This window comes from Ambystoma mexicanum, chromosome 10 (assembly GCF_040938575.1).
Source record: "Ambystoma mexicanum isolate Mex_15411 chromosome 10, UKY_AmexF1_1, whole genome shotgun sequence".
Taxonomy (NCBI): domain Eukaryota; kingdom Metazoa; phylum Chordata; class Amphibia; order Caudata; family Ambystomatidae; genus Ambystoma; species Ambystoma mexicanum.
Window position 1 is genome coordinate 1,611,495,337 of NC_090932.1, and position 27,269 is coordinate 1,611,522,605.

The following is a 27,269-nucleotide window of genomic DNA, read 5'->3' on the forward strand; positions in this document are numbered from 1 at the left end:
CTGGCTACAGAGCTGGGGTGCAGGGCCTGGAAGTGGCCTGTGCTACAGAGCTGGGGTGCAGGGCCTGGAAGTGGCCGGGCCACTGTGCTGGGGAGCAGGACTTGGAAGTGGCCTGGCTACAGAGCTGGAGAGCAGGACTTGGAAGTGGCCTGGCTACAGAGCTGGAGAGCAGGACCTGGAAGTGGCCTATGCAACAGAGCTGGGGTATGGGACCTGGAGGTGGCCTGGCTACAGAGCTGGGGTATGGGATCTGGAGGTGGACTGGCTACACAGATGGGGTATGGGACCTGGAAGTGGCCTGTGCTACAGAGCTGGGGTGCAGGACCTGGAAGTGGCCTGTGCTACAGAGCTGGGGCATGGGACCTGGAGGTGGCCTGGATACAGAGCTGGGGTATGGGATCTTGGAGGTGGCCTGGCAACAGAGCAGTGGTATGGGACCTGGAGGTGGCCTGGCTACAGAGCTGAGGGCAGGGCCTGGAAGTGGCCTGACTACAGAGCTGGGGTGCAGGACCTGGAAGTGGCCAGTGCTACAGAGTTGGGGGGCAGGACCTGGAAGTGGCCTATTCTACAGAGCTGGGGTGCAGGACCTGGCCGTGGACTGGCTACAGAGCTGGGGTGCAGGAACTGGAAGTGGCCTGTGCTACAGAGCTGGGGTTCAGGACAAGGAAGTGGCCTGGCTACAGAGCTAGGGTGCAGGACCTGGAAGTGGCCTGTGCTACAGAGCTGAGGGGCAGGACCTGGAAGTGGCCTGTGCTACAGAGCTGAGGGGCAGGACCTGGAAGTGGCCTGTGCTACAGAGCTGGAGTGCAGGACCTGGAAGTGGCCTGGCTACAGAGCTGGAGTGCAGGACCTGGAAGTGGCCTGGCTACAGAGCTGGGGTGCAGGAACTGGAAGTGGCCTGTGCTACAGAGCTGGGGTGCAGGACCTGGCAGTTTAGTTTAGTTTATTTAACATTTATAAAGCGCTCACACAGCCCACAGGCATCGAGGCGCTGTTACAGGAATTGTTTGTTTTTCTTAGTTGTGTTGTTTTTTTTGTCTTAGTTACGTATTTATAACGCGCTTAAACACCCAGAGGTTTCTAAGCGCGGACCCGGGGATCGAACCTGTTGTTGCTTCGTGTCGTCTTGCTTCCAAGACGCGCACGCTGCCGCTGAGCTATCCTCCCGGGACGACCACAGTGGTCTGTGCTACAGAGCTGAAGGGCAGGGCATGGAAGTGGGCCGTGCTACAGAGCTGGGGTGCAGGACCTGGCAGTGGCCTGTACTAGAGAGCTTGGGTGCAGGACCCGGCAGTGGCCTGTTTTACAGAGCTGGGGTGCAGGACCTGGAAGTGGCCTGGCTACAGAGCTGGGGTGCAGGTCTTGGAAGTGGCCTGGCTACAGAGATGGGGTGCAGGACCTGGAAGTGGTCGGGCTACAGAGCTGGGCAGCAGGAGTTGGAAGTGGCCTGTGCTACAGAGCTGAGGGGCAGGACCTGGAAGTGGCCTGTGCTACAGAGCTGGGGTGCAGGACCTGGAAGTGGCCTGGGTACCGAGCTGGGGTGCAGGACCTGGAAGTGGCCTGTGCTACAGAGCTGGGGTGCAGGGCCCGGCAGTGGCATGGCTACAGAGTTGGGGTATGGGAGCTGGAAGTGGCCAGGCTACAGAGCTGTTGTGCAGGGCCCGGCAGTGGCCTGGCTACAGAGTTGGGGTATGGGACCTGGAATTGGCCTGTGCTACAGAGCTGGTGGTGCAGGACCTGGAAGTGGCCTGTACTACAGAGCTGGGGAGTGGCCTGTGCTACAGAGCTGGGGTGCAGGACCTGGCAGTGGCCTCTGCTACAGAGTTGGGGTGCAGGAGCTGGCAGTGGCCTATGCTACAGAATTGGGGTGCAGGACCTGGACGTGGCCTGGATAAAGAGCTGGGGTATTGGACCTGGAACTGGCCTGGCTGCAGAGCTGTGGGGCAGGACCTGGAAGTGCCTATGCTACAGAACTGGGTTATGGGACCTGGAAGTGGCCTGGCTACAGAGCTGGGGTGCAGGACCTGGAAGTGGCCTGGCTACAGAGCTGGGGTATGGGACCTGGAAGTGGCCTGTGCTACAGAGCTGGGGTATGGGACCTGGAAGTGGCCTGGCTACAGAGCTGGGCTGCAGGCCCTGGAAGTGGCCAATGCTACAGAGCTGGGGTGCAGGACCTGGAAGTGGCCTGGCTACAGAGCTGGGATGCAGGACCTGGAAGTGGCCAATGCTACAGAGCTGGGGTGCAGGACCTGGCAGTCGCCTATGCTACAGAGCTGGGGTACAGGACTTGGCAGTGGACTATGCTACAGAGCTGGGGTGCTGGACCTGGCAGTGGCCTGACTACAGAGCTGGGGTATGGGACCTGGAAGTGGCCTGTCCTACAGGCTGGGGTGCAGGACCTTGCAGTGGCCTGTGCTACAGAGCTGGGGTGCAGGACCTGGACGTGGCCTGTGCTAGAGCTGGAGGGCAGGACCTGTAAGTGGCCTGTGCTACAGGCTGGGGTGCAGGACCTTGCAGTTGCCTGTGCTACAGAGCTGGGGTGCAGGACCTGGACGTGGCCTGTGCTACAGAGCTGGAGGGCAGGACCTGGAAGTGGCCTGTGCTATAGAGCTGGGGTGCAGCAACTGGAACTGGCCTAGGCTACAGAGCTGGGGTGCAGGACCTGGAAGTGGCCTGGCTACAGAGCTGGGGTGCAGGACTTGGAAGTGGCCTGGCTACAGAGCTGCAGGGCAGGACCTGGAACTGGCCTAGGCTACAGAGCTGGGGTGCAGGACCTGGAAGTGTCCTGGCTACAGAGCTGAGGTGCAGGGCCAGGAAGTGGCCTGTGATACAGAGCTGGGGTGCAGGACCTGGCAGTGGCCTGGGAGCTGGGCTGTGGGATCTGGAAGTGGCCGGGCTACAGAGCTGGGGTGCAGGACCTGGATGTGACCTGTACTACAGAGCTGGGGAGTGGCCTGTGCTACAGAGCTGGGGTGCAGGACCTGCAAGTGGTCTGGCTACAGAGCAGGGATGCAGGACCTGGAAGTCGCCAATGCTACAGAGCTGGGGTGCAGGACCTGGCAGTGGCCTATGCTACAGAGTTGGGGTGCAGGAGCTGGCAGTGGAATATGCTACAGAGTTGGGGTGCAGGACCTGGACGTGGCCTGGATAAAGAGCTGGGGTATGGGACCTGGAACTGGCCTGGCTGCAGAGCTGTGGGGCAGGACCTGGAAGTGGCCTATGCTACAGAACTGGGTTATGGGACCTGGAACTGGCCTGGCTACAGAGCTGGGGTGCAGGACCTGGAAGTGGCCTGGCTACAGAGCTGGGCTGCAGGACCTGGAAGTGGCCAATGCTACAGAGCTGGGGTGCAGGACCTGGAAGTGGCCGGGCTCCAGAGCTGGGATGCAGGACCTGGAAATGGCCAATGCTACAGAGCTGTGGTGCAGGACCTGGCAGTCGCCTATGCTGCAGAGCTGGGGTACAGGACTTGGCAGTGGACTATGCTACAGAGCTGGGGTGCAGGACCTGGCAGTGGCCTGGCTAGAGAGCTGGGGTATGGGACCTGGAAGTGGCCTGTCCGACAGGCTGGGGTGCAGGACCTTGCAGTGGCCTGTGCTACAGATCTGGGGTGCAGGACCTGGAAGTGGCCTGTGCTACAGAGCTGGAGGGCAGGACCTGGAAGGGGCCTGTGCTGCAGAGCTGGGGTGCAGCAACTGGAACTGGCCTAGGCTACAGAGCTGGGGTGCAGGACCTGGAAGTGGCCTGGCTACAGAGCTGGGGTGCAGGACTTGGAAGTGGCCTGGCTACAGAGCTGGGGTGCAGGACCTGGAAGTGGTCGGGCTACAGAGCTGGGGGCAGGGGTTGGAAGTGGCCTGTGCTACAGAGCTGGAGTGCAGGAGAGGGAAATGGCCTGGCTACAGAGCTGAGGGGCAGGGCCAGGAAGTGGCCTGTGATACAGAGCTGGGGTGCAGGACCTGGCAGTGGCCTGGGAGCTGGGGTGTGGGATCTGGAAGTGGCCTGGCTACAGAGCTGGGGTGCAGGACCTGGATGTGGCCTGGCTACAGAGCTGGGGTATGGGACCTGGAAGTGGCCTATGCTACAGAGCTGGGGTATGGGACCTGGAGGTGGCCTGTGCTACAGAGCTGGAGGGCAGGACCTGGAAGTGGCCTGTGCTACAGAGCTGGGGTGCAGCACCTGGAAGTGGCCTAGGCTACAGAGCTGGGGTGCAGGACCTGGAAGTGGCCTGGCTACAGAGCTGGGGTGCAGGACTTGGAAGTGGCCTGGCTACAGAGCTGGGGTGCAGGACCTGGAAGTGGTCGGGCTACAGAGCTGGGGGTCAGGGGTTGGAAGTGGCCTGTGCTACAGAGCTGCAGGGCAGGACCTGGAACTGGCCTAGGCTACAGAGCTGGGGTGCAGGACCTGGAAGTGGACTGGCTACAGAGCTGAGGGGCAGGGCCAGGAAGTGGCCTGTGATACAGAGCTGGGGTGCAGGACCTGGCAGTGGCCTGGGAGCTGGGGTGTGGGATCTGGAAGTGGCCGGGCTACAGAGCTGGGGTGCAGGACCTGGATGGGACCTGTACTACAGAGCTGGGGAGTGGCCTGTGCTACAGAGCTGGGGTGCAGGACCTGCAAGTGGTCTGGCTACAGAGCAGGGGTGCAGGACCTGGAAGTCGTCAATGCTACAGAGCTGAGGTGCAGGACCTGACAGTGGCCTATGCTACAGAGTTGGGGTGCAGGAGCTGGCAGTGGCCTATGCTACAGAGTTGGGGTGCAGGACCTGGACGTGGCCTGGATAAAGAGATGGGGTATGGGACCTGGAACTGGCCTGGCTGCAGAGCTGTGGGGCAGGACCTGGAAGTGGCCTATGCTACAGAACTGGGTTATGGGACCTGGAAGTGGCCTGGCTACAGAGCTGGGGTGCAGGACCTGGAAGTGGCCTGTGCTACAGAGCTGGGGTATGGGACCTGGAAGTGGCCTGGCTACAGAGCTGGGCTGCAGGACCTGGAAGTGGCCAATGCTACAGAGCTGGGGTGCAGGACCTGGAAGTGGCCGGGCTCCAGAGCTGGGATGCAGGACCTGGAAGTGGCCAATGCTACAGAGCTGTGGTGCAGGACCTGGCAGTCGCCTATGCTGCAGAGCTGGGGTACAGGACTTGGCAGTGGACTATGCTACAGAGCTGGGGTGCAGGACCTGGCAGTGGCCTGGCTAGAGAGCTGGGGTATGGGACCTGGAAGTGGCCTGTCCGACAGGCTGGGGTGCAGGACCTTGCAGTGGCCTGTGCTACAGAGCTGGGGTGCAGGACCTGGAAGTGGCCTGTGCTACAGAGCTGGAGGGCAGGACCTGGAAGTGGCCTGTGCTGCAGAGCTGGGGTGCAGCAACTGGAACTGGCCTAGGCTACAGAGCTAGGGTGCAGGACCTGGAAGTGGCCTGGCTACAGAGCTGCGGTGCAGGACTTGGAAGTGGCCTGGCTACAGAGCTGGGGTGCAGGACCTGGAAGTGGTCGGGCTACAGAGCTGGGGGCAGGGGTTGGAAGTGGCCTGTGCTACAGAGCTGGAGTGCAGGAGAGGGAAATGGCCTGGCTACAGAGCTGAGGGGCAGGGCCAGGAAGTGGCCTGTGATACAGAGCTGGGGTGCAGGACCTGGCAGTGGCCTGGGAGCTGGAGTGTGGGATCTGGAAGTGGCCTGGCTACAGAGCTGGGGGCAGGACCTGGATGTGGCCTGGCTACAGAGCTGGGGTATGGGACCTGGAAGTGGCCTATGCTACAGAGCTGGGGTATGGGACCTGGAGGTGGCCTGTGCTACAGAGCTGGAGGGCAGGACCTGGAAGTGGCCTGTGCTACAGAGCTGGGGTGCAGCACCTGGAAGTGGCCTAGGCTACAGAGCTGGGGTGCAGGACCTGGACGTGGCCTGGCTACAGATCTGGGGTGCAGGACTTGGAAGTGGCCTGGCTACAGAGCTGGGGTGCTGGACCTGGAAGTGGTCGGGCTACAGAGCTGGGGGGCAGGAGCTGGAAGTGGCCTGTGCTACAGTGCTGAGGGGCAGGACCTGGAAGTGGCCTGTGCTACAGAGCTGCTGGGCAGGACCTGGAAGTGGCCTTTGCTACAGAGCTGGAGTGCAGGACAGGGAATTGGCCTGGCTACAGAGCTGAGGGGCAGGGCCTGGAAGTGGCCTGTGCTACAGAGCTGGGGTGCAGGACCTGTCAGTGGCCTGGGAGCTGGGGTGTGGGATCTGGAAGTGGCCGGGCTACAGAGCTGGGGTATGGCATCTGGAAGTGGCCTCTGCTACAGAGCTGAGTGGCATGACCTGGAAGTGGCCTGGCACCAGAGCTGGGGTATGGGACCTGGAGGTGGCCTGGCTACAGAGCTGGGGCATGGGACCTGGCAGTGGCCTCTGCTACAGAGCTGAGGGGCAGGACCTGGAAGTGGCCTGGAAACAGAGCTGGAGTGCCGGACCTGGAAGTGGCCTGTGCTACAGAGCTGTGGTGCAGGACCTGGCAGTTGCCTCTGCTACAGAGCTGGAGGGCAGGACCTGCAAGTGGCCTGGCTACAGAGCTGGGGTGAAGGACCTGGAAGTGGCCTAGCTACAGAACTGGGGTGCAGGACCTGGAAGTGGCCTATGCTACAGAGCTGGGGTGCAGGACCTGGAAGAGGCCTGGCTACAGAGCTGGGATGCAGGACCTGGCAGTGGCCTGTGCTACAGAGCTGGGGTGCAGGACCTGGCAGTGGCCTGGCTACAGAGCTGGGGTACAGGACTTGGAAGTGGCCTGTGCTACATTGCTTGGGTACAGGACTTGGAAGTGGCCTGGCTACAGAGCTGGAGAGCAGGAACTGGCAGTGGCCTCTGCTACTGAGCTGCAGTGCAGGACCTGGCAGTGGCCTCTGCTACAGAGCTGGGGTGCAGGACCTGGAAGTGTCCTGTGCTACAGATCTGGGGTACGGGGCCTGGAAGTGGCCTGGCTGCAGAGCTGGGGTGCGGGACCTGGACTTGGCCTGGCTACAGAGCTGGGGTATGGGACATGGAAGTGTCCTGGCTACAGAGCTGGAGGGCAGTACCTGGAAGTGGCCTGTGCTACAGAGCTGGGGTATGGGAACTGGAAGTGGCCTATGCTACAGTGCTGGGGTGCAGGACCTGGACGTGGCCTGGCTACAGAGCTGGGGTGCAGGACCTGGAAGTGGCCTGTGCTACAGAGCTGGGTACAGGACCTGGAAGTGATCTATGCTACAGAGCTGGGGTATGGGACCTGGAACCGGCCTGTGCTACAAGCTGGAGGGCAGTACCTGGAAGTGGCCTGGCTTCAGAGCTGGGGTGCAGGGCCCGGCAGTGGCCTGGCTACAGAGCTGGGCTATGGACCTGGAAGTGGCCTGTGCTACAGAGCTGGGGTGAAGGACCTGTAAGTGGCTTGTGGTAAAGAGCTGGGGTGCAGGACCTGGAAGTGGCCAATGCTACAGAGCTGCGGTGCAGGACCTGGAAGTGGCCTGGCTACAGAGCTGGGGTGCAGCACCTGGAAGTCGCCAATGCTACAGAGCTGGGGTGCAGGACCTGGCACTGGCCTATGCTACAGAGCTGGGGTGTAGGACCTGGACGTGGCCTGGCTACAGAGCTGGGGTATGGGACCTGGAACTGGCCTTGCTGCAGAGCTGTGGGGCAGGACCTGGAAGTGGCCTGGCTACAGAGCTTGGGGGCAGGACCTGGAAGTGGCCTGGCTACAGAGCAGGGGTATGGGACCAGGCAGTGGCCTCTGCTACAGAGCTGAGGGGCAGGACCTGGAAGTGGAATATGCTACAGAGCTGGGGTGCAGGACCTGGCAGTAGCCTGGCTACAGAGCTGGGGTGCAGGACCTGGACGTGGCCTGGCTACAGAGCTGGGCTGCAGGACCTGGAAGTGGCCTGTGCTGTAGAGCTGGGGTGCAGGACCTGGAAGTGGCCTGGCTACAGAGCTGGGGTGCAGGACCTGGAAGTGGCCTGGCTACAGATCTGGGGTGCAGGACCTGGAAGTGGCCAATGCTACAGAGCTGGGGTGCAGGACCTTGCAATGGCCTATGCTACAGAGCTGGGGTGCAGGACATGGCAGTGGCCTATGCTTCAGAGCTGGGGTGCAGGACGTGGACGTGGCCTGGCTACAGAGCTGGGGTGCAGGACCTGGAAGTGGCCTGGCTACAGATCTGGGGGGCAGGACCTGGAAGTGGCCAATGCTACAGAGCTGGGTTATGGGACCTGTAATTGGCCTGGCCACAGAGCTGGGTTATGGGACCTGTAATTGGCCTGGCCACAGAGCTGGGGTGTGGGACCTGGAAGTGGCCTGTGCTACAGAGCTGGGGTGTGGGATCTGGAAGTGGCCTGGGTACAGTGCTGAGGGACAGGGCCTTGAAGTGGCCTGTGCTACAGAGCTTAGGGGCAGGGCCTGGAAGTGGCCTGTGCTACAGAGTTGGGATGTTGGACCTGGCAGTGGCCTCTGCTACAGAGCTGAGGGGAAGGACCTGGAAGTGGCCTGGCTACAGAGCTGAGGGGCAGGACCTGGAAGTGACCAGGCTAGAGAGCTGGGGAGCAGGACCTGGAAGTAGCCTCTGCTACAGAGCTTGGGTGCAGGACCTGGCAGTGGCCAATGCTACAGAGCTGGCGTGCAGGACCTGGCAGTGGCCAATCCTACAGAGCTGGGGTGCAGGATTTGGAAGTGGCCTGGCTACAGAGCTGGGGTGCAGGACCTGGCAGTGGCCTGTGCTACAGAGCTGGAGGCAGGAACTGGAAGTGGCCTGTGCTACAGAGCTGGGGTGTGGGACCTGGAAGTGGCCTGGGTACAGAGCTGAGGGACAGGGCCTGGAAGTGGCCTGTGCTACAGAGCTTAGGGGTAGGCCTGGAAGTGACCAGGCTAGAGAGTTGGGGAGCAGGACCTGGAAGTGGCCTCTGCTACAGAGCTGGGGTGCAGGACCTGGCAGTGGCCAATGCTACAGAGCTGGGGTGCAGGACCTGGCAGTGGCCTGTGCTACAGAGCTGGGATGCAGGACCTGGCAGTGGCCGGGCTACTGAGCTGGGGTGCAGGACCTGGAAGTGGCCGGGCTACTGAGCTGGGGTGCAGGACCTGGAAGTGGCCTATGCTACAGAGCTGTGGTGCAGGACTTGGAAGTGGCCTGGCTACAGAGCTGGGGTGCAGGACCTGGAAGTGGCCTGTGCTACAGAGCTGGGGGCAGGACCTGGAAGTGGCCTGTGCTGCAGAGCTGGGGTGCAGGACTTGGAAGTGGCCTGGCTGCAGAGCTGGGGTGCAGGACCTGGAAGTGGCTTGTGCTACAGAGCTGGGGTGCAGGACCTGGAAATGGCCAATGATACAGAGCTGGGGTGCAGGACCTGTCAGTGGCTGGGCTACAGAGCTGGGGTGCAGGACCTGGAAGTGGCCTGACTACAGAGCTGGGGTGCAGGACCTGGAAGTGGCCTGGCAACAGAGCTGGGATGCAGGACCTGGAAGTGGCCTGGCTACTGAGCTGGGGTGCAGGACCTGGAGGTGGCCTGGCTACAGAGCTGCAACACAGACCCTGCAGATAGCCTGTGCTACGGAGCTACAGTGCAGGTCACGGAAGTAGCCAGCACTTCAGAGCTGAAGTGCAGGACCTGGCCGTGGCTTATGCTACAGAGCTGCAGTACAGGCCATGGACGTGTGCAGCACTACAGAGATGTAGCAGGACCCTGGATATGTCTTGTGATACAGAGCTGCAGCACAGCTTCTGGAATTGGAATTTTCTACAGAGCTGGTGTGTAGGCCATGGAAGTGGCCAGCACACAGAGCTGCAGTCCAGGTCATAAAAGTTGCCTTCTGCTACAGATCTGCAGCTCAGGTTCTGGAACTGGCCTGTCTCACAGAGCTGGAGTGCAGGCCATGGAAGTGGGCTGCTCTGCAGAGCAGAAGAGCAGGACCTGGAAGTGGCCTGCGATACAGAGCTGCAGTACAGGTCCTGGAAGTGGACAGCACGACAGAGCTGCAGTGCAGGCCTTGGGGGTGACCATGGAAGGGGCAGGCACAACATATGTGCAGTACAGGCCCTGGAAGAGACCATCACTAAAGAGCTGAAGCACAGGCACAGGAAGTGGCCAGTACGACAGAGCTGCAGTGCAGGCCCTGGGGGTGCCCATGGAAGGGGCCGGCACAACAGATGTGCAGTGCAGGCCCTGGAAGAGACCAGCACTACAGAGCTGCAGCAAAGGCACAGGAAGTGGCCTGCACTACGGAGCTGGAGTGCAGGACCTGGAAGTGGCCTGGCTATAGAGCTGGGGTGCACGACCTGGTAGTGGCCTGGCTACAGAGCTGGAGTGCAGGACCTGGAAGTGGCCTATGCTGCAGAGCTGCAGTGCAGGTCCTGGAAGTGGACAGCAGTACAGAGCTGCAGTGCAGGCCCTGGGGGTGCCCATGGAAGGGGCCGGCACAACGGATGTGCAGTGCAGGCCCTGGAAGAGACCAGCACTACAGAGCTGCAGCACAGGCACAGGAAGTGGCCTGCCATACAGAGCTGTAGCACAGGCACAGGACGTGGCCAGCACGACAGAGCTGCAGTGCAGGCCCTGGGGGTGCCCATGGAAGGGGCCGGCACAACAGATGTGCAGTGCAGGACCTGGAAGAGACCCGTACTACAGAGCTGCAGCACAGGCACAGGAAGTGGCCTGCACTACAGAGCTGGAGTGCAGGACCTGGAAGTGGCCTTTGCTACTGAGCTGGAGTGCATGAACTGGAAGTGGCCTGGCTACAGAGCTGGGGTGCAGGACCTGGAAGTGACCTGGCTACAGAGCTGGGGTGTGGGATCTGGAAGTGGCCTGGCTACAGAGCTGGGCTATGAACCTGGAAGTGGCCTGTGCTACAGAGCTGGGATGTGGGGTCTGGAAGTGGCCTGTGCTACAGAGCTGGGGGGCAGGACCTGGAAGTGGCCTGGCTACAGAGCTGGGGTGCAGGACCTGGCAGTGAACTGGCTACAGAGCTGGGGTGCACGACCTGGTAGTGGCCTGGGAGCAGGGGTGTGGGATCTGGAAGTGGCCTGGCTACAGAGCTGGGATGTGGGATCTGGAAGTGGCCTGTGCTACAGAGCTGGGGGGCAGGACCTGGAAGTGGCCTGTGCTACAGAGTTGGGGTGCAGGACCTGGCAGTGGCCTCTGCTACAGAGCTGAGCGGCAGGACTTGGAAGTGGTGTGGCTACAGAGCTGGGGTATGGGACCTAGAGGTGACTTGGCTACAGAGCTGGGGTACAGGACCTGGAAGTGGCCTGTGCTACAGAGCTGGGGTGCAGGACCTGGCAGTTGCCTCTGCTACAGAGCTGGGGCGCAGGACCTGGCAGTGGCCTCTGCTACAGAGCTGGGGCGCAGGACCTGACAGTGGCCTCTGCTATAGAGCTGGAGGGCAGGACCTGGAAGTGGCCTATGCTACAGAACTGGGTTATGGGACCTGGAACTGGCCTGGCTGCAGAGCTGTGGGGCAGGACCTGGAAGTGGCCTATGCTACAGAACTGGGTTATGGGACCTGGAAGTGGCCTGGTTACAGAGCTGGGGTGCAGGACCTGGAAGTGGCCTGTGCTACAGAGCTGGGGTATGGGACCTGGAAGTGGCCTGGCTACAGAGCTGTGGTGTAAGACCTAGAAGTTGCCTGTGCTACAGAGCCGGGGTGCAGGACCTGTAAGTGGCCTGGCTACAGAGCTGGGGTGCAGGACCTGGCAGTGGCCTGTGCTGCACAGTTGGGATGTAGGACATTGCAGTGGCCTCTGCTACAGAGTTGAGGGGCAGGACCTGGAAGTGACGAGTCTAGAGAGCTGAAGGGCAGGACCTGGAATTGGACTGTGCTACAGAGCTGGGATGTGGGATCTGGAAGTGGCCTGTGCTACAGAGCTTAGGGGCAGGGCCTGGAAGTGGCCTATGCTACAGAGTTGGGATGTAGGACCTGGCAGTGGCCTCTGCTACAGAGCTGGGGTACAGGACCTGGCGGTGGCCTGGCTACAGAGCTGGGGTGCAGGACCTACCAGTGGCGTAGCTACAGAGCTAGGGTGAAGGACCTGGAAGTGGCCTGGCTACAGAGCTGGGGTGCAGGACCTGGCAGTGGCCTGTGCTACAGAGCTGGGGTGCAGGACCTGGCAGTGGCCTGTGCTACTGAGTTGGGATGCAGGACCTGGCAGTGGCCGGGCTACAGAGCTGGGGTGCAGGACCTGGAAGTGGCTTATGCTACAGAGCTGGGGTATGAGACCTGGAAGTGGCCGGGCTACAGAGCTGGGGTGCAGGACCTGGAAGTGGCCTAGCTACATAGCTGGGGTACGGGACCTGGAAGTGGCCTGTGCTACTGAGTTGGGAAGCAGGACCTGGCAGTGGCCGGGCTACAGAGCTGGGGTGCAGGACCTGGAAGTGGCCTATGCTACAGAGCTGGGGTGCAGGACCTGGAAGTGGCCTAGCTACATAGCTGGGGTACGGGCCCTGGAAGTGGCCTGGCAACAGAGCTGAAGTGCAGGACCTGGAAGTGGCCTATGCTACAGAGCTGGAGGGCGGACCTGGAATTGGCCTGTGCTACAGAGCTGGGGGGCAGGAGCTGGAAGTGGCCTGTGCTACAGAGCTGGGGTATGGGACCTGGAAGTGGCCTGGCTACAGAGCTGGGGTGCAGGACCTGGAAATGGCCACTGCTACAGAGCTGGGGTGCAGGACCTGGCAGTAGCCGGACTACAGAGCTGGGGTGCAGGACCTGGAAGTGGCCTGACTACAGAGCTGGGGTGCAGGACCTGGAAGTGGCCTGACTACAGAGCTGGGGTGCAGGACCTGGATGTGGCCTGTGCTACAGAGCTGGGGTGTAGGACCTGGAAGTGGCCTGGCTACAGAGCTGCAACACAGACCCTGCAGATAGCCTGTGCTACGGAGCTACAGTGCAGGTCTCGGAAGTAGCCAGCACTTCAGAGCTGAAGTGCAGGACCTGGCCGTGGCTTATGCTACAGAGCTGCAGTACAGGCCATGGAAGTGTGCAGCACTACAGAGATGTACCACGACCCTGGATATGTCTTGTGATACAGAGCTGCAGCACAGCTTCTGGAATTTGAATTTTCTACAGAGCTGGTGTGCAGGCCATGGAAGTGGCCAGCACACAGAGCTGCAGTCCAGGTCATAAAAGTTGCCTTCTGCTACAGATCTGCAGCTCAGGTTCTGGAACTGGCCTGTCTCACAGAGCTGGAGTGCAGGCCATGGAAGTGGGCGGCACTGCAGAGCAGAAGAGCAGGACCTGGAAGTGGCCTGCTATACAGAGCTGCAGTGCAGGTCCTGGAAGTGGACAGCACGGCAGAGCTGCAGTGCAGGCCTTGGGGGTGCCCATGGAAGGGGCAGGCACAACAGATGTGCAGTAGAGGCCCTGGAAGAGACCAGCACTAAAGAGCTGCAGCACAGGCACAGGAAGTGGCCTGCAATAAAGAGCTGCCGCACAGGAAGTGGCCAGCACGACAGAGCTGCAGTGCAGGCCATGGGGGTGCCCATGGAAGGGGCCGGCACAACAGATGTGCAGTGCAGGACCTGGAAGAGACCAGTACTACAGAGCTGCTGCACAGGCACAGGAAGTGGCCTGCACTACAGAGCTGGAGTGCAGGACCTGGAAGTGCCCTGTGCTATAGAGCTGCGGTTCGGGACCTGGAAATGACCTGGCTACAGAGCTGGGGTGCACAATCTGGTAGTGGCCTGGGAGCTGGGGTGTGGGATCTGGAAGTGGCCTGGCTACAGAGCTGGGGTATGGACCTGGAAGTGGCCTGTGCTACAGAGCTGAGATGTGGGGTCTGGAAGTGGCCTGTGCTACAGAGCTGGGGGCAGGACCTGGAAGTGGCCTTTCTACAGAGCTGGGGTGCAGGACCTGGCAGTGACCTGGCTACAGAGCTGGGGTGCACGACCTGGTAGTGGCCTGGGAGCTGGGGTGTGGGATCTGGAAGTGGTCTGGCTACAGAGCTGGGGTATGGACCTGGAAGTGGCCTGTGCTACAGAGCTGGGATGTGGGATCTGGAAGTGGCCTGTGCTACAGAGCTGGGGGCAGGATCTGGAAGTGGCCTGTGCTACAGAGTTGGGGTGCAGGACCTGGCAGTGGCCTCTGCTACAGAGCTGAGCTGCAGGACCTGGGAGGGGCCTGGCTACAGAGCTGGGGTATGGGACCTAGAGGTGGCCTGGCTACAGAGCTGGGATATGGGACCTGGAAGTGGCCTGGCAAAAGAGCTGGGGTACAGGACCTGGAAGTGGCCTGGCTACAGAGCTGGGGTACAGGACCTGGAAGTGGCCTGTGCTACAGAGCTGGGGTGCAGGACCTGGCAGTTGCCTCTGCTACAGAGCTGGGGTGCAGGACCTGGCAGTGGCCTCTGCTATAGAGCTGGAGGGCAGGACCTGGAAGTGGCCTGTGCTACAGAGCTGGGGTATGGGACCTGGAGGTGGCCTGGCTATAGAGCTGGGGTGAAGGACCTGGAAGTGGTCGGGCTACAGAGCTGGGGGGCAGGAGTTGGAAGTGGCCTGTGCTACAAACTGGAGTGCAGGACAGGGAAATGGCCTGGCTACAGAGCTGAGGGGCAGGGCCTGGAAGTGGCTTGTGCTACAGAGCTGGGGTGCAGGACCTGGCAGTGGCCTGGGAGCTGGGGTGTGCGATCTGGAAGTGGCCGGGCTACAGAGCTGGGGTAAGGGACCTGGAAGAGGCCTGTGCTACAGAGATGGGATGTGGGATCTGGCAGTGGCCTGGCTACAGAGCTGGGGTATGGGAACTGGAAGTGGCCTGTGCTACAGAGCTGAGGTGAAGGACCTGTAAGTGGCTTGTGGTACAGAGCTGGGGTGCAGGACCTGGAAGTGGCCAATGCTACAGAGCTGTGGTGCAGGACCTGGAAGTGGCCTGGGTACAGAGCTGGGGTACAGGACCTGGAAGTCGCCAATGCTACAGAGCTGGGGTGCAGGACCTGGCACTGGCCAATGCTACAGAGTTGGGGTGCAGGAGCTGGCAGTGGCCTATGCTACAGAGCTGGGGTGCAGGACCTGGACGTGGTCTGGCTACAGAGCTGGGGTGCAGGACCTGGAAGTGGCCTGGATACAGAGCTGTGGTATGGGACCTGGAACTGGCCTGGCTGTAGAGCTGGGGTATGGGACCTGGCAGTAGCCTGGCTGCAGAGATGGGGTATGGGACCTGGAAGTGGCCTGGCTACAGAGCTGGGGTGCAGGAGCTGGAAGTGGCCAATGCTACAGAGCTGGCGTGCAGGACCTGGCAGTGGCCTATGCTACTACAGAGCTGGGGTGCAGGACATGGCAGTGGCCTATGCTACAGAGCTGGGGTGCAGGACGTGGACGTGGCCTGGCTACAGAGCAGGGGTGAAGGACCTGGAAGTGGCCTGGCTACAGAGCTTGGGGCCAGGACCTGGAAGTGGCCTGGCTACAGAGCAGGGGTATGGGACCAGGCAGTGGCCTCTGCTACAGAGCTGAGGGGCAGGACCTGGAAGTGGCCGGGCTACAGAGCTGGGGTGCAGGGCCTGGCAGTAGCCTCTGCTACAGAGCTGGAGGGCAGGACCTGGAAGTGGCCAGGCTACAGAGCTGGGGTGCAAGACCTGGCAGTGGCCTCTGCTACAGAGTTGGAGGGCAGGACCTGGAAGTGGCCTGTGCTACTGAGCTGGGGTGTGGGACCTGGAATTGGCCTGGCTACAGAGCTGGGGTGAAGGACCTGGAAGTGGCCTGGCTACAGAACTGGGGTGCAGGTCCTTGCAGTGGCCTATGCTACAGAGATGGGGTGCAGGACCTGGAAGTGGCCTGTGCTACAGAGCTGGGCTGCAGGACCTTGAAGTGGCCTGTGCTGCAGAGCTGGGGTGCAGGGCCTGGAAGTGGCCTGGCTACAGAGCTGGGGTGCAGGACCTGGAAGTGGCCTGGCTACAGAACTGGGGTGCAGGTCCTTGCAGTGGCCTATGCTACAGAGATGGGGTGCAGGACCTGGAAGTGGCCTGTGCTACAGAGCTGGGCTGCAGGACCTTGAAGTGGCCTGTGCTGCAGAGCTGGGGTGCAGGACCTGGAAGGGGCCTGGCTACAGAGCTGGGGTGCAGGACCTGGAAGTGGCCTGTGCTACAGAGCTGGGGTGCAGGACCTGGCAGTGGCCTGTGCTGCAGAGCTGCAGTGCTGGCCAAGGAAGTGGCCAGGCTACAGAACTGGGGTGCAGGTCCTTGCAGTGGCCTATGCTACAGAGATGGGGTGCAGGACCTGGAAGTGGCCTGTGCTACAGAGCTGGGCTGCAGGACCTTGAAGTGGCCTGTGCTGCAGAGCTGGGGTGCAGGACCTGGAAATGGCCTGGCTACAGAGCTGGGGTGCAGGACCTGGAAGTGGTCTGTGCTACAGAGCTGGGGTGCAGGACCTGGCAGTGGCCTGTGCTGCAGAGCTGCAGTGCTGGCCAAGGAAGTGGCCGGGCTACAGAGCTTGGGTGCAGGACCTGGAAGTGACCAGGCTAGAGAGCTGGGGTGCAGGACCTGGAAGTGGCCTGGCTACAGAGCTGGGGTACAGGACCTGGAAGTGGCCTGGCTACAGAACTAGAAAGCAGGACCTGGAAGTTGCCTGTGCTACAGAGCTGGGGTGCAGGACCTGGAAGTGGCCTGGCTACAGAGCTGGGGTACAGGACCTGGAAGTGGACTGGCTACAGAGCTGGGGTACAGGATTTGGAAGTGTCCTGGCTACAGAGCTGGAGGGCAGGACCTCGAAGTGGCCTGTGCTACAGAGCTGGGGTGTAGGACCTGGACGTGGCCTGGCTACAGAGCTGTAGGGCAGGACCTGGAAGTGGCCTATGCTACAGAGCTAGGGTGTAGGACCTGGACGTGGCCTGGCTACAGAGCTGTAGGGCAGGACCTGGAAGTGGCCTGTGCTACAGAGCTGGGGTATGAGACCTGGAATTTTCCTGTGCTACAGAGCTGGATGGCAGTACCTGGGCGTGGCCTGGCTATAGAACTGGCGTGCAGGGCCCGGCAGTGGCCTGGCTACAGAGCTGGGGTATGGGACCTGGAAGTGGCCTGTGCTAGAGAGCTGGGGTGAAGGACCTGTAAGTGGCTTGTGCTACAGAGCTGGGGTGCAGGACCTGGAAGTGGCCTGGCTACAGAGCTGGGGTGCAGGACCTGGAAGTCGCCAATGCTACAGAGCTGGGGTGCAGGACCTGGCACTGGCCTACGCTACAGAGTTGGGGTGCAGGAGCTGGCAGTGGCCTATGCTACAGAGATGGGGTGCAGGACCTGGACGTGGCCTGGCTACAGAGCTGGGGTGCAGGACCTAGCAATAGCCTGGCTACAGAGCTTGGGTATGGGACCTGGAAGTGACCTGTGCTACAGAGCTGGGGTATGGGACCTGGAAGTGGCCTGGCTACAGAGCTGGGGTATGGGACCTGGAAGTGGCCTGGCTACAGAGCTGGGTTGCAGGGCCTGGAAGTGGCCTGTGCTACAGAGCTGGGTGCAGGACCTGGCAGTGGCCTGTGCTACAGAGCTGGAGGGCAGGACCTGGAAGTGGCCTGTGCTACAGAGCTGGGGTGTGGGACCTGGAAGTGGCCTATGCTACAGAGCTGGGGTGTGGGATCTGGAAGTGGCCTGGGTACAGAGCCGAGGGACAGGGCGTGGAAGTGGCCTGTGCTACAGAGCTTAGGGGCAGGGCCTGGAAGTGGCCTGTGCTACAGAGTTGGGATGTAGGACCTGGCAGTGGCCTCTGCTACAGAGTTGAGGGGAAGGACCTGGAAGTGGCCTATGCTACAGAGCTGAGGGGCAGGACCTGGAAGTAACCAGGCTAGAGAGCTGGAGGGCAGGACCTGGAAGTGGCCTCTGCTACGTAGCTGGGGTGCAGGACCTGGCAGTGGCCTGGCTACAGAGCTGGGGTATGGGACCTGGAGGTGGCCTATGCTACAGAGCTGAGGGGCAGGACCTGGAAGTAACCAGGCTAGAGAGCTGGAGGGCAGGACCTGGAAGTGGCCTCTGCTACGTAGCTGGGGTGCAGGACCTGACAGTGGCCTGGCTACAGAGCTGGGGTATGGGACCTGGAGGTGGCCTATGCTACAGAGCTGAGGGGCAGGACCTGGAAGTAACCAGGCTAGAGAGCTTGAGGGCAGGACCTGGAAGTGGCCTCTGCTACGTAGCTGGGGTGCAGGACCTGGCAGTGGCCTGTGCTACAGAGCTGGGGTGCAGGACCTGGAAGTGGCCTGTGCTACAGAGCTGGGATGCAGGACCTGGCAGTGGCCGGGCTACAGAGCTGGGGTGCAGGACCTGGAAGTGGCCTGTGCTACAGAGCTGAGGTGCAGGACCTGGAAGTGGCCTGTGCTACAGAGCTGGAGGGCAGGACCTGGAAGTGGCCTGTGCTACAGAGCTTGGGTATGGGACCTGGAAGTGGCCTGGCTACAGAGCTGGGGGCAGGAGCTGGAGGTGGCTTGTGCTACAGAGCTGGGGTGCAGGACCTGGAAATGGCCAATGCTACAGAGCTGGGGTGCAGGACCTGTCAGTGGCCGGGCTACAGAGCTGGGGTGCAGGACCTATAAGTGCCTAACTACAGAGCTGGGGTGCAGGACCTGGAAGTGGCCAATGTTACAGAGTTGGGGTGCAGGACCTGGAAGTGGCCTGGCTACAGAGCTGGGGTGCAGGACCTGGAAGTGGCCTGGCTACGGAGCTGGGCTGCAGGACCTGGAGGTGGCCTGGCTACAGAGCTGCAACACAGACCCTGCAGATAGCCTGTGCTACGGAGCTACAGTGCAGGTCACGGAAGTAGCCAGCACTTCAGAGCTGAAGTGCAGGACCTGGCCGTGGCTTATGCTACAGAGCTGCAGTACAGGCCATGGAAGTGTGCAGCACTACAGAGATGTAGCACGATCCTGGATATGTCTTGTGATACAGAGCTGCAGCACAGCTTCTGGAATTGGAATTTTCTACAGAGCTGGTGTGTAGGCCATGGAAGTGGCCAGCACACAGAGCATCAGTCCAGGTCATAAAAGTTGCCTTCTGCTACAGATCTGCAGCTCAGGTTCTGGAACTGGCCTGTCTCACAGAGCTGGAGTGCAGGCCCTGGAAGTGGGCGTCACTGCAGAGCATAAGAGCAGGACCTGGAAGTGGCCTGCTATACAGAGCTGCAGTGCAGGTGCCCATGGAAGGGGCCAGCACAACATATGTGCAGTACAGGCCCTGGAAGAGACCAGCACTAAAGAGCTGCAGCACAGGCACAGGAAGTGGCCTGCAATACAGAGCTGCGGCACAGGCACAGGAAGTGGCCAGCACGACAGAGCTGCAGTGCAGGCCCTGGGGGTGCCCATGGAAGGGGCCGGCACAACAGATGTGCAGTGCAGGCCCTGGAAGAGACCAGCACTACAGAGCGGCAGCACAGGCACAGGAAGTGGCCTGCACTACAGAGCTGGAGTGCAGGACCTGAAAGTGGCCTGGCTACAGAGCTGGGGTGCACGACCTGGTAGTGGCCTGGCTACAGAGCTGGGGTGCAGGACCTGGCAGTGGCCTGGCTACAGAGCTGGAGTGCAGGACCTGGAAGTGGCCTGGCTACAGAGCTGGGGTGCAGGACCTGGAAGTGACCTGGCTACAGAGCTGGGGTACACGACCTGGTAGTGGCCTGGGAGCTGGGTGTGGGATCTGGAAGTGGCCTGGCTACAGAGCTGGGGTATGGACCTGGAAGTGGCCTGTGCTACAGAGCTGGGATGTGGGATCTGGAAGTGGCCTGTGCCACAGAGCTGGGGGGCAGGACCTGGAAGTGGCCTGTGCTACAGAGTTGGGGTGCAGGACCTGGCAGTGGCCTCTGCTACAGAGCTGAGGGGCAGGACCTGGCAGTGACCTGGCTACAGAGCTGGGGTGAACGACCTGGAAGGGGCCTGGCTACATAGCTGGGGTATGGGACCTGGAAGTGGCCTGGCTACAGAGCTGGGGTACATGAACAGGAAGTGGCCTGTGCTACAGAGCTGGGGTGCAGGACCTGGAAGTGGCCTGGCTACAGAGCTGGGGTATGGGACCTGGCAGTGGCCTCTGCTACAGAGCTGAGGGGCAGGACCTGGCAGTGACCTGGCTACAGAGCTGGGGTGAACGACCTGGAAGGGGCCTGGCTACAGAGCTGGGGTATGGGACCTGGAAGTGGCCTGGCAACAGAGCTGGAGTGCAGGACCTGGAAGTGGCCTGGCTACAGAGCTGGGGTACATGAACAGGAAGTGGCCTGTGCTACAGAGCTGGGGTGCAGGACCTGGAAGTGGCCTGTGCTACAGAGCTGGGGTATGGGACCTGGAAGTGGCCTGGCAACAGAGCTGGAGTGCAGGACCTGGAAGTGGCCTGGCTACAGAGCTGGAGTGCAGGACCTGGCAGTGGCCTCTGCTATAGAGCTGGGGTGCAGGACCTGGAAGTGGCCTGTGCTACAGAGCTGGGGTGAAGGAATTGGAAGTGGCCTGTGCTACAGAGCTGGGATGTGGGATCTGGAAGTGGCCTGTGCTACAGAGCTGGGGGCAGGACCTGGAAGTGGCCTGTGCTACAGAGTTGGGGTGCAGGACCTGGCAGTGGCCTCTGCTACAGAGCTGGGGTGAAGGACTTGGAAGTGGCCTGGCTACAGAACTGGGGTGCAGGACCTTGCAGTGGCCTATGCTACAGAGATGGGGTGCAGGACCTGGCAGTGGCCTATGCTACAAAGTTGGGATGTAGGACCTGGCAATGGCCTCTGCTACAGAGTTGAGGGGCGGGACCTGGAAGTGCCCTGGTTACAGAGCTGGGGTGCAGGACCTGGAAGTGGCCTGGCTACGGAGCTGGGGTGTGGGACCTGGCAGTGGCCTCTGCTACAGAGCTGGGGTGCAGGACCTGGAAGTGGCCTGGCTACGGAGCTGGGGTGCAGGACCTGGAAGTGGCCTTTGCTACAGTGCTGGGGTACAGGACCTGGCAATGGCCTGGCTACAGAGCTGGGGTGCAGGACCTGGCAGTGGCCTGGCTACAGAGCTGGGGTGAAGGACCTGGAAGTGGCCTGGCTACAGAGCTGGGGTGCAGGACCTGGCAGTGGCCTGTGCTACAGAGCTGGGGTGCAGGAACTGGCAGTGGCCTGTGCTACTGACTTGGGATGCAGGACCTGGCAGTTGCCGGGCTACAGAGATGGGATGCAGGACCTGGCAGTGGCCGGGCTACAGAGCTGGGGTGCAGGACCTGGAAGTGGCCTATGCTACAGAGATGGGGTATGGGACCTGGAAGTGGCCGGGCTACAGAGCTGGGGTGCAGGACCTGGAAGTGGCCTGGCTACAGAGCTGAGGTGCAGGACCTGGAAGTGGCCTGTGCTACAGAGCTGGGGTATGGGACCTGGAAGTGGCCTGTGCTACAGAGCTGGGGTATGGGACCTGGAAGTGGCCTGGCTACAGAGCTGAGGTGCAGGACCTGGAAGTGGCCTGTGCTACAGAGCTGGGGTATGGGACCTGGAAGTGGCCTGTGCTACAGAGCTGGGGTATGGGACCTGGAAGTGGCCTGGCTACAGAGCTGGGGGGGCAGGACCTGGAAGTGGCCTGTGCTACAGAGCTGGGGTATGGGACCTGGAAGTGGCCTGGCTACAGAGCTGGGCTGCAGGACCTGGAAGTGGCCAATGCTACAGAGCTGGGGTGCAGGACCTGGAAGTGGCCGGGCTCCAGAGCTGGGATGCAGGACCTGGAAGTGGCCAATGCTACAGAGCTGTGGTGCAGGACCTGGCAGTCGCCTATGCTGCAGAGCTGGGGTACAGGACTTGGCAGTGGACTATGCTACAGAGCTGGGGTGCAGGACCTGGCAGTGGCCTGGCTAGAGAGCTGGGGTATGGGACCTGGAAGTGGCCTGTCCGACAGGCTGGGGTGCAGGACCTTGCAGTGGCCTGTGCTACAGAGCTGGGGTGCAGGACCTGGAAGTGGCCTGTGCTACAGAGCTGGAGGGCAGGACCTGGAAGTGGCCTGTGCTGCAGAGCTGGGGTGCAGCAACTGGAACTGGCCTAGGCTACAGAGCTAGGGTGCAGGACCTGGAAGTTGCCTGGCTACAGAGCTGCGGTGCAGGACTTGGAAGTGGCCTGGCTACAGAGCTGGGGTGCAGGACCTGGAAGTGGTCGGGCTACAGAGCTGGGGGCAGGGGTTGGAAGTGGCCTGTGCTACAGAGCTGGAGTGCAGGAGAGGGAAATGGCCTGGCTACAGAGCTGAGGGGCAGGGCCAGGAAGTGGCCTGTGATACAGAGCTGGGGTGCAGGACCTGGCAGTGGCCTGGGAGCTGGAGTGTGGGATCTGGAAGTGGCCTGGCTACAGAGCTGGGGGCAGGACCTGGATGTGGCCTGGCTACAGAGCTGGGGTATGGGATCTGGAAGTGGCCTATGCTACAGAGCTGGGGTATGGGACCTGGAGGTGGCCTGTGCTACAGAGCTGGAGGGCAGGACCTGGAAGTGGCCTGTGCTACAGAGCTGGGGTGCAGCACCTGGAAGTGGCCTAGGCTACAGAGCTGGGGTGCAGGACCTGGACGTGGCCTGGCTACAGATCTGGGGTGCACGACTTGGAAGTGGCCTGGCTACAGAGCTGGGGTGCTGGACCTGGAAGTGGTCGGGCTACAGAGCTGGGGGGCAGGAGCTGGAAGTGGCCTGTGCTACAGTGCTGAGGGGCAGGACCTGGAAGTGGCCTGTGCTACAGAGCTGCTGGGCAGGACCTGGAAGTGGCCTTTGCTACAGAGCTGGAGTGCAGGACAGGGAATTGGCCTGGCTACAGAGCTGAGGGGCAGGGCCTGGAAGTGGCCTGTGCTACAGAGCTGGGGTGCAGGACCTGTCAGTGGCCTGGGAGCTGGGGTGTGGGATCTGGAAGTGGCCGGGCTACAGAGCTGGGGTATGGCATCTGGAAGTGGCCTCTGCTACAGAGCTGAGTGGCATGACCTGGAAGTGGCCTGGCACCAGAGCTGGGGTATGGGACCTGGAGGTGGCCTGGCTACAGAGCTGGGGCATGGGACCTGGCAGTGGCCTCTGCTACAGAGCTGAGGGGCAGGACCTGGAAGTGGCCTGGAAACAGAGCTGGAGTGCCGGACCTGGAAGTGGCCTGTGCTACAGAGCTGGGGTGCAGGACCTGGCAGTTGCCTCTGCTACAGAGCTGGAGGGCAGGACCTGCAAGTGCCCTGGCTACAGAGCTGGGGTGAAGGACCTGGAAGTGGCCTAGCTACAGAACTGGGGTGCAGGACCTGGAAGTGGCCTATGCTACAGAGCTGGGGTGCAGGACCTGGAAGAGGCCTGGCTACAGAGCTGGGATGCAGGACCTGGCAGTGGCCTGTGCTACAGAGCTGGGGTGCAGGACCTGGCAGTGGCCTGGCTACAGAGCTGGGGTACAGGACTTGGAAGTGGCCTGTGCTACATTGCTTGGGTACAGGACTTGGAAGTGGCCTGGCTACAGAGCTGGAGAGCAGGAACTGGCAGTGGCCTCTGCTACTGAGCTGCAGTGCAGGACCTGGCAGTGGCCTCTGCTACAGAGCTGGGGTGCAGGACCTGGAAGTGTCCTGTGCTACAGATCTGGGGTACGGGGCCTGGAAGTGGCCTGGCTGCAGAGCTGGGGTGCGGGACCTGGACTTGGCCTGGCTACAGAGCTGGGGTATGGGACATGGAAGTGTCCTGGCTACAGAGCTGGAGGGCAGTACCTGGAAGTGGCCTGTGCTACAGAGCTGGGGTATGGGAACTGGAAGTGGCCTATGCTACAGTGCTGGGGTGCAGGACCTGGACGTGGCCTGGCTACAGAGCTGGGGTGCAGGACCTGGAAGTGGCCTGTGCTACAGAGCTGGGTACAGGACCTGGAAGTGATCTATGCTACAGAGCTGGGGTATGGGACCTGGAACCGGCCTGTGCTACAAGCTGGAGGGCAGTACCTGGAAGTGGCCTGGCTTCAGAGCTGGGGTGCAGGGCCCGGCAGTGGCCTGGCTACAGAGCTGGGCTATGGACCTGGAAGTGGCCTGTGCTACAGAGCTGGGGTGAAGGACCTGTAAGTGGCTTGTGGTAAAGAGCTGGGGTGCAGGACCTGGAAGTGGCCAATGCTACAGAGCTGCGGTGCAGGACCTGGAAGTGGCCTGGCTACAGAGCTGGGGTGCAGCACCTGGAAGTCGCCAATGCTACAGAGCTGGGGTGCAGGACCTGGCACTGGCCTATGCTACAGAGCTGGGGTGTAGGACCTGGACGTGGCCTGGCTACAGAGCTGGGGTATGGGACCTGGAACTGGCCTTGCTGCAGAGCTGTGGGGCAGGACCTGGAAGTGGCCTGGCTACAGAGCTTGGGGGCAGGACCTGGAAGTGGCCTGGCTACAGAGCAGGGGTATGGGACCAGGCAGTGGCCTCTGCTACAGAGCTGAGGGGCAGGACCTGGAAGTGGCCTATGCTACAGAGCTGGGGTGCAGGACCTGGCAGTAGCCTGGCTACAGAGCTGGGGTGCAGGACCTGGACGTGGCCTGGCTACAGAGCTGGGCTGCAGGACCTGGAAGTGGCCTGTGCTGTAGAGCTGGGGTGCAGGACCTGGAAGTGGCCTGGCTACAGAGCTGGGGTGCAGGACCTGGAAGTGGCCTGGCTACAGATCTGGGGTGCAGGACCTGGAAGTGGCCAATGCTACAGAGCTGGGGTGCAGGACCTTGCAATGGCCTATGCTACAGAGCTGGGGTGCAGGACATGGCAGTGGCCTATGCTACAGAGCTGGGGTGCAGGACGTGGACGTGGCCTGGCTACAGAGCTGGGGTGCAGGACCTGGAAGTGGCCTGGATACAGATCTGGGGGGCAGGACCTGGAAGTGGCCAATGCTACAGAGCTGGGTTATGGGACCTGTAATTGGCCTGGCCACAGAGCTGGGTTATGGGACCTGTAATTGGCCTGGCCACAGAGCTGGGGTGTGGGACCTGGAAGTGGCCTGTGCTACAGAGCTGGGGTGTGGGATCTGGAAGTGGCCTGGGTACAGAGCTGAGGGACAGGGCCTTGAAGTGGCCTGTGCTACAGAGCTTAGGGGCAGGGCCTGGAAGTGGCCTGTGCTACAGAGTTGGGATGTTGGACCTGGCAGTGGCCTCTGCTACAGAGCTGAGGGGAAGGACCTGGAAGTGGCCTGGCTACAGAGCTGAGGGGCAGGACCTGGAAGTGACCAGGCTAGAGAGCTGGGGAGCAGGACCTGGAAGTAGCCTCTGCTACAGAGCTTGGGTGCAATACCTGGCAGTGGCCAATGCTACAGAGCTGGGGTGCAGGACCTGGCAGTGGCCAATCCTACAGAGCTGGGGTGCAGGATCTGGAAGTGGCCTGGCTACAGAGCTGGGGTGCAGGACCTGGCAGTGGCCTGTGCTACAGAGCTGGAGGCAGGAACTGGAAGTGGCCTGTGCTACAGAGCTGGGGTGTGGGACCTGGAAGTGGCCTGGGTACAGAGCTGAGGGACAGGGCCTGGAAGTGGCCTGTGCTACAGAGCTTAGGGGCAGGGCCTGGAAGTGACCAGGCTAGAGAGTTGGGGAGCAGGACCTGGAAGTGGCCTCTGCTACAGAGCTGGGGTGCAGGACCTGGCAGTGGCCAATGCTACAGAGCTGGGGTGCAGGACCTGGCAGTGGCCTGTGCTACAGAGCTGGGATGCAGGACCTGGCAGTGGCCGGGCTACTGAGCTGGGGTGCAGGACCTGGAAGTGGCCGGGCTACTGAGCTGGGGTGCAGGACCTGGAAGTGGCCTATGCTACAGAGCTGCGGTGCAGGACTTGGAAGTGGCCTGGCTACAGAGCTGGGGTGCAGGACCTGGAAGTGGCCTGTGCTACAGAGCTGGGGGCAGGACCTGGAAGTGGCCTGTGCTGCAGAGCTGGGGTGCAGGACTTGGAAGTGGCCTGGCTGCAGAGCTGGGGTGCAGGACCTGGAAGTGGCTTGTGCTACAGAGCTGGGGTGCAGGACCTGGAAATGGTCAATGATACAGAGCTGGGGTGCAGGACCTGTCAGTGGCTGGGCTACAGAGCTGGGGTGCAGGACCTGGAAGTGGCCTGACTACAGAGATGGGGTGCAGGACCTGGAAGTGGCCTGGCAACAGAGCTGGGATGCAGGACCTGGAAGTGGCCTGGCTACTGAGCTGGGGTGCAGGACCTGGAGGTGGCCTGGCTACAGAGCTGCAACACAGACCCTGCAGATAGCCTGTGCTACGGAGCTACAGTGCAGGTCACGGAAGTAGCCAGCACTTCAGAGCTGAAGTGCAGGACCTGGCCGTGGCTTATGCTACAGAGCTGCAGTACAGGCCATGGACGTGTGCAGCACTACAGAGATGTAGCAGGACCCTGGATATGTCTTGTGATACAGAGCTGCAGCACAGCTTCTGGAATTGGAATTTTCTACAGAGCTGGTGTGTAGGCCATTGAAGTGGCCAGCACACAGAGCTGCAGTCCAGGTCATAAAAGTTGCCTTCTGCTACAGATCTGCAGCTCAGGTTCTGGAACTGGCCTGTCTCACAGAGCTGGAGTGCAGGCCATGGAAGTGGGCTGCTCTGCAGAGCAGAAGAGCAGGACCTGGAAGTGGCCTGCGATACAGAGCTGCAGTACAGGTCCTGGAAGTGGACAGCACGACAGAGCTGCAGTGCAGGCCTTGGGGGTGACCATGGAAGGGGCAGGCACAACATATGTGCAGTACAGGCCCTGGAAGAGACCAGCACTAAAGAGCTGAAGCACAGGCACAGGAAGTGGCCAGTACGACAGAGCTGCAGTGCAGGCCCTGGGGGTGCCCATGGAAGGGGCCGGCACAACAGATGTGCAGTGCAGGCCCTGGAAGAGACCAGCACTACAGAGCTGCAGCAAAGGCACAGGAAGTGGCCTGCACTACGGAGCTGGAGTGCAGGACCTGGAAGTGGCCTGGCTATAGAGCTGGGGTGCACGACCTGGTAGTGGCCTGGCTACAGAGCTGGAGTGCAGGACCTGGAAGTGGCCTATGCTGCAGAGCTGCAGTGCAGGTCCTGGAAGTGGACAGCAGTACAGAGCTGCAGTGCAGGCCCTGGGGGTGCCCATGGAAGGGGCCGGCACAACGGATGTGCAGTGCAGGCCCTGGAAGAGACCAGCACTACAGAGCTGCAGCACAGGCACAGGAAGTGGCCTGCCATACAGAGCTGTAGCACAGGCACAGGACGTGGCCAGCACGACAGAGCTGCAGTGCAGGCCCTGGGGGTGCCCATGGAAGGGGCCGGCACAACAGATGTGCAGTGCAGGACCTGGAAGAGACCCGTACTACAAAGCTGCAGCACAGGCACAGGAAGTGGCCTGCACTACAGAGCTGGAGTGCAGGACCTGGAAGTGGCCTTTGCTACTGAGCTGGAGTGCATGAACTGGAAGTGGCCTGGCTACAGAGCTGGGGTGCAGGACCTGGAAGTGACCTGGC

The 27,269-nt window shown here is 61.5% G+C and overlaps 1 protein-coding gene across 1 annotated transcript in view; it reads right to left on the reverse strand.

Moving 5' to 3' along the window:
• The window catches only part of GALNT9 (polypeptide N-acetylgalactosaminyltransferase 9), a 1,283,051-nt gene that overhangs the window by 102,723 nt on the left and 1,153,059 nt on the right, over positions 1-27,269 (reverse strand). The window lies entirely within an intron of this gene.